Consider the following 8,006-nt stretch of genomic DNA (forward strand, 5'->3'; position numbering starts at 1 on the left):
GTGGAAAATTGTTTGGCTGTTCCTCAAAAAGTTAAGCATAGAATTACCATATGATCCAGAAATTCCACTCCAAGGTATATACTCCAAAGAATTGAAAGTAGGGATTCAAACAGATACTTGTACACCAATGTTCATGGCTGCATTATTCCCAGTAGCCAAAAGGTGGAAACAACCCAAGTGTCCATCAACAGGTGAATAGATAAACACAATCTTGTATAGACATATAATGAAATGCTAATCAGACATGAAAACAGAATGAAAGTCTGATACATGTGACCTTGAAAACATTATGCTAAATGAGATAAGCCAAACACAAAAGAACAAATGTTATATAATCCCTCTTATATGAGTTACTTAGAACAAGGAAATTCATAGCAACAGAAAGTAGAATATAGGTTACAAGAGCTGGGAACAGTGGGGAACAGTTAGTGGGTACAGCGTTCCTGTTTGGGATGATGACAAAATTCTAGGAATAGATAGTGTTAATTGTTGCACAACATTGTGTATATACTTAATGCCACAGTGATTATATATACAGATATAGACTAATATATAGAGATAGAACACTACAATTTTTAAAATGTTGTTTCCAAAACATTCCAAAATTGTAGACTTATCCCATGACTTACCTACTCTGAGGGTATAAATCAATCTTGTCTTTAGCAATTGTCAAGCTCTGGCAAGTGCAAAAAAGTCTACCATCAGGGCTAAATTTACTTCTGATTAAGTATCATATTATAGGAGTGAAATGATGTTTGTCATGGAATACACTGCCTAATATTTTCCATTTTCAGAGGTAAGAGATGACCCATCAACAAACATTACTGAATCAGAATATTCTAGGGCAATTTATAATAAACCTATTCAAACATAGTCAATTGTTGAACAGACGCTAAACAATTGTGGGATTACCTTTCTTTGGATAATGAAAGAGGTTAGTAGGATTTAAAATATTCCAATAATGGACAGACTTGATGAAGGAGAAAGTAATAAAATTTCAGGCTGCTTGCTGAGAAATGGAATGTATTTTCAGTAAGTAACACAGATTACACCACATGAAAAAAACATCAAGTTTAAGGAAGATCCTAAAACCCAGTCAGTGAAGCCTCCACTTGTTTGGCTGTTGCTGCTGCTGCTTATACAAGATTATGGGTCTAGGGAAAGGCTGAAATAAATAATTCGTCTGTGATGATTCCCATGGCTTTGGATCAGAACACTAAGGGATTTCCCAGAGCATTCATACACAAATAGGTAGAGAGTTTATAATTAGAAAGGTCCACAGTCTGAGGCTTTTGAAGAGGTAATTTTATGTCAGAAAATGCCTGTTAATATTTAGATTCCCAGAAAAGAGTTTCAACTACTAAGGACTAAATAAGTCATATAAAGATGAGATGATTTTTTAAAGGCTAGGAATCCATTGCTTGCAGGTGCCAGTGAAAACCAGAAAACCTTTTAATTATTTCTTAGTAATCAGTCTAGGAAAATTTTGAGTGGCTTGTAACCTATCAATGGTGAAGAATGCACTCCCCTTAGAACAAATTATGTTCCAGATAATGCACTGTGTTTTGACAAAATTGTAATTTTGGGGAGCAGGAAATGACATAACCCTTCTGAGCTAGAACGTTAAGTAAACAAAAGTCAGCCTTCAAGCTCAACTTGTCTTTAGAACATAGCAAAAGTTAGTCAACATACTAAGAAAAATTTGCAATACTGAAGTTCCTTGTTAAGCACCTGTGAAAAATGGGAGGGTGACTCCATAAACCTTTAACTGCCCAGGTAAATATTTTAACTTTCCTAGGAGAAAACAAACAAATAAACAGGTATTGACTATTTTTAATCTAAAGGGACACTAAAGAAAGCAGAACAAAGTTTATAATGATGGTATTGCAGATTAAGTAGTTTTGGGATTTGGTACCACAGGAAAGCAGAAGTTGACTTTTATTTGGGCTTAAGGTCCTGAACAATCTATATCCTTACCCATTCATTTTCTTGGCCAAATGAATTGGAGTGGTAGAAAGACCAGTATAATGTACGACTAGTATTCTTTGCCTCTTTGGCTTTTAGCTATTGACTTGAGGACTTTCGTAGCTTCTGGTTTTGGAGGATATTATAAAAGCCTTGGATCAATTTCAACCTTAACGAGTTCATCCCCAACAATTCTGCCAATATCAGTAAAATTTTTGCCCATAAAGAATCTAGCACAAAGATCTTCAACCTGGGCTTCAGGTGGATACAAAAATACTGGAAAGTCAAAGTTTAGTTTAGCTAAAAATCTATAATCTGATTATCAGTAGGGGAATTCTAAAAGACTTAAAGAAAAAGATCATTGGGAGAGTTTTGTTTGTTTGTTTGTTTTACTTTCCACTTAATTTTGATGTGAACCTAAAACTGCTCTAAAAGGGAGAATTTTTAATTTAGCAATTCCACAGCTTTTTTAAATCCTTCTGGTTTCCTGTACAATTCAGAGTCTTCTTAAGTAGTAATTCTTATGGCCCATTTAGTCCTTTTTTAATACATTTTTTGTATATAAGATTACTGTTAATACATAAACCAATTGATATTGATCCAGAAACCTGGGTTTTATATTTTTAAAGCTATTCTAAATGTCTTTGTAAATTTCTATCTTATCTATAGGTATGAAAGTCTTTGACAATGGCTTTCATCTAATACTAGTCTTTTTTTTTTCCATGTCAGACTGGTATTGTGTTGGTGTCCTAATAATGTTTGAGGGAGGCTTAGCTCACATATGAGCATTAAACCCCAACCATGATGCTTATAAATTACAAAAGGATCTAATGCTAGTCTTTTTATGAGTCTTAGGGCTTAAAGTCAACCAGAATAGATTTGCGTTTTCTAAAGGGAATTTAACTTTTAGAGATGGGTCAGCTTTGGGGGTTTCTGGACACCCAAAAGATAAAAAAAACCAGATCAGAAAGAGGAGTAGAGGTAAAGTATAATGGAGAAGCAAAAGATGAAGCAAGACAGTAAGACAAAAGTTCAAGTTCCGATTGGGACTATCTTAAAGAAAGATAATTTTAAGTTTTTCACATTCCTTAGCCAAAGAAACTTTTAAGGAAGCAATTTTGGAAACTGAGTTTCTTTTGGGAGTTTCATTATAACAATAAAATCAATGTCTGCCATTGGACGTTTGGTATTTTTTTCCCTTTCTGTTCCAAAGTGCTTCTCAAATAAAAAATTTTGTTCATATCAAACGTTTGTCAAAGTGACCACTATGACCTAAATTATCCAAGGTGAAATCAGGTCATTTGAAAATATATTTACAGAAATTGATGTGTAAAAATATATGAGTTAGGAGAATTGACCAGAATGAGACACAGATTTAGTTTAAAATGAGATAAATTCATGAGAATTCTAGCATCAACTCATCAAAAGTATTGTTGATGCACCTTATGTCTTGGGCCCTCAAATGGTTGGCCTTCACCCTGCTATATTACACAACCTCTCTTTCAGAATCAGTGAACTATACAGACTTCAAAGTCTATGTAGATGGAAACTTTGGATGAGAGATATCTTTCAGAATCAAGTTCTCATGGGAAGCAAACAAGACAAAACTAAGGAAAATTCTCATAAGATACTAATTGATAATAATGTAAGGCAAAATTTATCCAAAAGAAACTGACTGAAGTGAAAACTTTCTGCAGTCTTCAGTGCCTGGGTCCATTCTGAGAAACAGACTTATTAGGGCTTATGCTTATTCACTTTCTTCTTACAGAGTCACATACAGACCCACAGACACACACACACAGACACACACATACACACATACACACACACACAGAGCAACAGCAAAGATAAAGAGTAGAGTTATGAATAACAAAGCTGATTTTTCAACAAGGAGAACAGCTTTCAAATCTGATCAGGTAATAACAAAAGCATTATTATACAATCTCCTCCAAAGTTGTATTTTCTGGAAGACAATATAAACTTAGCATTTCACGATAAAAGGAAAAAAAAAATGGATCAAAATCTTCCTCTCCCCCATCACAGTCAGCGAGACTACTAAGCAGGAAGGTGAAAGAATCTCAGTGGAAAGTACTGTTTCTGACTCAAAAATCTCAATCACAGCAGTGAGGTGAGAACTCAACTGAATGTCAGTGGAACCTCCTCTAATATGAGAGACCTTAGCTGTGTATGTACATTTAAATTTAAATTTAAAGCAGTTAAAATTAAATAAAATTAAAACTGAGTTCCTTAGTTAACTAGTCATATTTTAAGTGCACATGTGACTGGTGACTCCTGTATTGGATGTTTGTATGATTGCATAAAGTTCTATTGGACATTACTGTTTCTGATTGTTGAACCCACCAATATCTTACCAAGCAACCTGGTAATCAACTAAATTTATTTGAACTCATTATAATAGGGAAAAAATCCCTTTGAAAGAATCTTAGCAGTGTCTCAGAAAAGAGAAATCAAAAGTGTTTCTGGGATTACGTCGTTTAGGGCAAAATTTTTGAGGCAGGAAATTGGTTAGAAATGAACATAGTTTGTGATAGAATCATTTCAATTTGGTAGACAGCAATGTGAGGGGTTTTGTTTTGTTTTGTTTTGTTTTGTTTTGAGAAGGAGTCTCGCTCTGTCACCCAGGCGGGAGTGCAATGGCAAGATCTCAGCTCACTGTAACCTTCACCTCCTGGGTTCAAGCAATTTTCCTGCCCCAGCCTTCCTAGTAGCTGGGATTACAAGTGCCTGCCACCACATCTGGTTAATTTTTGTTTTTTGTTTGTTTGTTTTTTGAGGAGTCTTGCTCTGTCACCAAGCTGGAGTCCAATGGCGTGATCTTGGCTTACTGCAACTTCCACTTCCCGGGTTCAAGCGATTCTCCTGACTCAGACTCCCGAGTAGCTGGGACTGCAGGTGCATGCCACCACGCACAGCTAATTTTTGTATTTTTAGTAGAGACAGGGTTTCACCGCGTTGGCCAGGATGGTCTCAATCTCTTGACCTTGTGAACCGCCCGCCTTGGCCTCCCAAAGTGCTGGGATTACAGGCGTGAGTCACTGTGCCCAGCCTAATTTTCGTATTTTTAGTAGAGACCAGGTTTCACCATGTTGGGCAGACTGGTCTCGAACTCCTAACCTCAAGTGATCTGCCCACCTGGGCCTCCCAAAGTGCTGGGATTACAGGCATGAGCCACCGCATCTGGCCAATGTGAACATTTTTAAATGAACTTTGATAAGTAAACTCCTATTTAACATACTGTTTCTTCCCAGGTAAGCAGACTATTGTTTCTCATAAAAATGACCTACAGGAATATCCTGAAATAAACACTGACATTATTTCTGGTTTGCAGTCTTATTTTTAGCAAGCAAAATAAACTGAATCAAGATTAATTAATTCATGTTCACAGAATTCTCATGTTATTTAAACACAAAGATAACATTTTCAAAAGAGGAAATATTTTCCCTTCTGTAAAAACAAAATAAAAACATGAAAACTTCACCCCAAAACACTTTCACATTTTAATTTGTAAAATTAATTAATAAAATAGTATCATGAAAGCATCAAGAGAAGAAAAAAATCTGTAATAAAATCTAAAATACTAACAATAAGAATATTTAAGCCTCTTATGAGAGTAGAGAGTTTGGACTTTCTTCAGACTCTAATTCTAATGGGTCACAACTAAGGAAGATCCATATAAACTAAAATTGTGCATTTAAGGGAATTCCAACCAACTCGACCCACTTTTTATAATTTAGGCAAACTAAACGAAAGCTTCCCCAGACTAGCAGTTCTTTAACAACATGATTATAAGAGATATATTTCTAACTCAGAGTGCAATCTACAAGCATAAGTCAACTGGAAAGGATTTTTAAAACAGTATCCTCTAAGACCAAGTCTCCATATATCAATAAATAATCTGAATAAGATATAGAAAAATATTTTTAAATAGTAATTAAATGTCAATATTGAGAAAATTGGAAAAGATGAAAGGAAAAAGAAGGAAGTAAATCTCACCCCAGAATAGATCTTACAGGTACATGAAGATATTATCTCTTATCAAGGAGAATCTTTTGTCATTTTACTTATTGAGGTGTTGTAGAATGAAGAAGCAAAACAGAAAATTTAAGAAAATTTTAAGTGTAGCACACAGAAGATCAGATTTGATGGAGCACTCCACAGAATGGTGAAGACCAATGGACTAGATAAGAGGAATAATAACAGATATAATATAATGTATTAAGATTCTCCAAAGAAACAGGACCAATAGGATATACACAGAACATGAAGGGGTTTATTATAGATATTGACTCACATGATTCTGGAGGCTAAGTCTCATGATCTGTCTATAGGCTGGAGACCCAGTAAAGCCAGTGGTATAATTCACTTTAAAGGCCAGAGAACCAGGAGCACTGCTGTCTAACAGCATCAAAGGTAGGAGATGCATATCCTACTTCAAGAAGAGAGAATAAATTCAGTTTCTCCACCTTTTTGTCCTACCCAGTGTCTCAACAGATTTGGTGAGGAAGGATCTTCTTTACTCAGTTTACCAATTCAAGTGCTAATATCTGCAGTAAACACCCTCACAGACACACCCAAAAATAAGGTGTTTTGTTTTTTTGTTTGTTTGCTCGTTTTGAGACAGAGACTCGCTCTGTTGCCCAGGCTAGAGTTCAGTGGCACAATCTCGGCTCACTGAAACCTCTGCCACCTGGGTTCAAGCAATTCTCGTGCCTCAGCTACCAAGTAGCTGGGATTACAGGCATGCACCATCATGCCCGGCTAATTTTTGTATTTTTAGTAGAGACAGGGTTTCGCCATGTTGGCCAGGCTGGTCTAAAACTCCTGGCCTCAAATGATCTGCCCACCTTGGCCTCCCAAAGTGCTGGGATTACAGGCATGAGCCACGATGCGCAACCAGAAATAAGGTTTTACCAGCTATGTGGGCAGCCCTTAATCCAGTCAAATTGACACATAAAATTAACCATCACAAATACCTCAAAAATAAATATTTTGTTTCACAGTCATATGATGTTCTTAAGAGAAGTTTTGCATCTAGTATAAGAAGAAAAGGGGACAGAGGAATTTCCTTTGGCCGGGGATATAACTGTATTTAGAGAGAAGCTGGTTTAAAAAATATATTATATGGAAAGAAAAACCAGATATGATTTTGAGCCTTGTCCTAGCTTCAGAGGAGGTGGTCAGTACAGTTACAGTTACATAAGGATTAAGTGATGTAAACCAATATTCACAGTCTAAGATATGTAAATAAATACTCAAATTTGGCTTGTGTCAAGTCCTTCTCTGCAATATCCAGAGATCCAAACCAGTAGTTTTAGAGTGGATCTCAGTGATATTAGCAACTATTAAGTAAGAGTGAAAAGATAAACTCTGCAGAACTATTCAAATCATTATTTGAATAATATAAATCGTTACTATTCAATGGACAGAAGCAATACATTATTGAAATATTACAGAAAAAATCGGTCAGTGAAACAAGTGATAAACTTGAGGAATACACATAGAATAACAAAGAAAATGAATATGAATGTGATTTATGAAAGAGATAACATGGTACAAATTTAGAATTAATGGAATCAAAAATAAAACTGAACAATGATAGCTATAAAGGTTTCTTAAAGAACTGCTGGGTCTGACCTGCAGATCCTGATTGAGTGATGGATGAAAAAATGTATGCAGACACAGATTTTTTGCCTGGCCGCATGGCTAGGGGACAGGGTCACTCACAGACATCGAAGAGGATGCCTTGAGGAGTCATAGCAGCTGCAGCCTGGACAAGCAGGCACTGCAGGCTTTTATGCAATACAGATTTAATGACAAAGGCCTTGAGTTAACACACTTGTGGGTAATTAACGTGGTCGCCCCCAACCTTCTGGAGAGAGCACCTGTAGATCTACGGCATTTAGGGATTCTAGATTTTTAGTTTTAAGTTACTTTACATTTGCTGTTAAATTATCATGAAAGGTTCCCCAGAGATGTTGTTTCACCTTATCCCAACTATGTAATGATTGATTCCAAGGTAG

General features: G+C 35.9%; 1 non-coding gene across 1 annotated transcript; it reads right to left on the minus strand.

The window, feature by feature from the left end:
• Positions 1 to 2,688: 2,688 nt before the first annotated feature.
• Positions 2,689 to 2,792, minus strand: LOC123573267 (small nucleolar RNA U13). Its single transcript, XR_006697992.1, has one exon. It is a non-coding gene; the product is annotated as a small nucleolar RNA U13 (small nucleolar RNA).
• Between the last annotated feature and the right edge of the window lie 5,214 nt (positions 2,793 to 8,006).

Source organism: Macaca fascicularis, chromosome 4, assembly GCF_037993035.2.
Source record: "Macaca fascicularis isolate 582-1 chromosome 4, T2T-MFA8v1.1".
Taxonomy (NCBI): domain Eukaryota; kingdom Metazoa; phylum Chordata; class Mammalia; order Primates; family Cercopithecidae; genus Macaca; species Macaca fascicularis.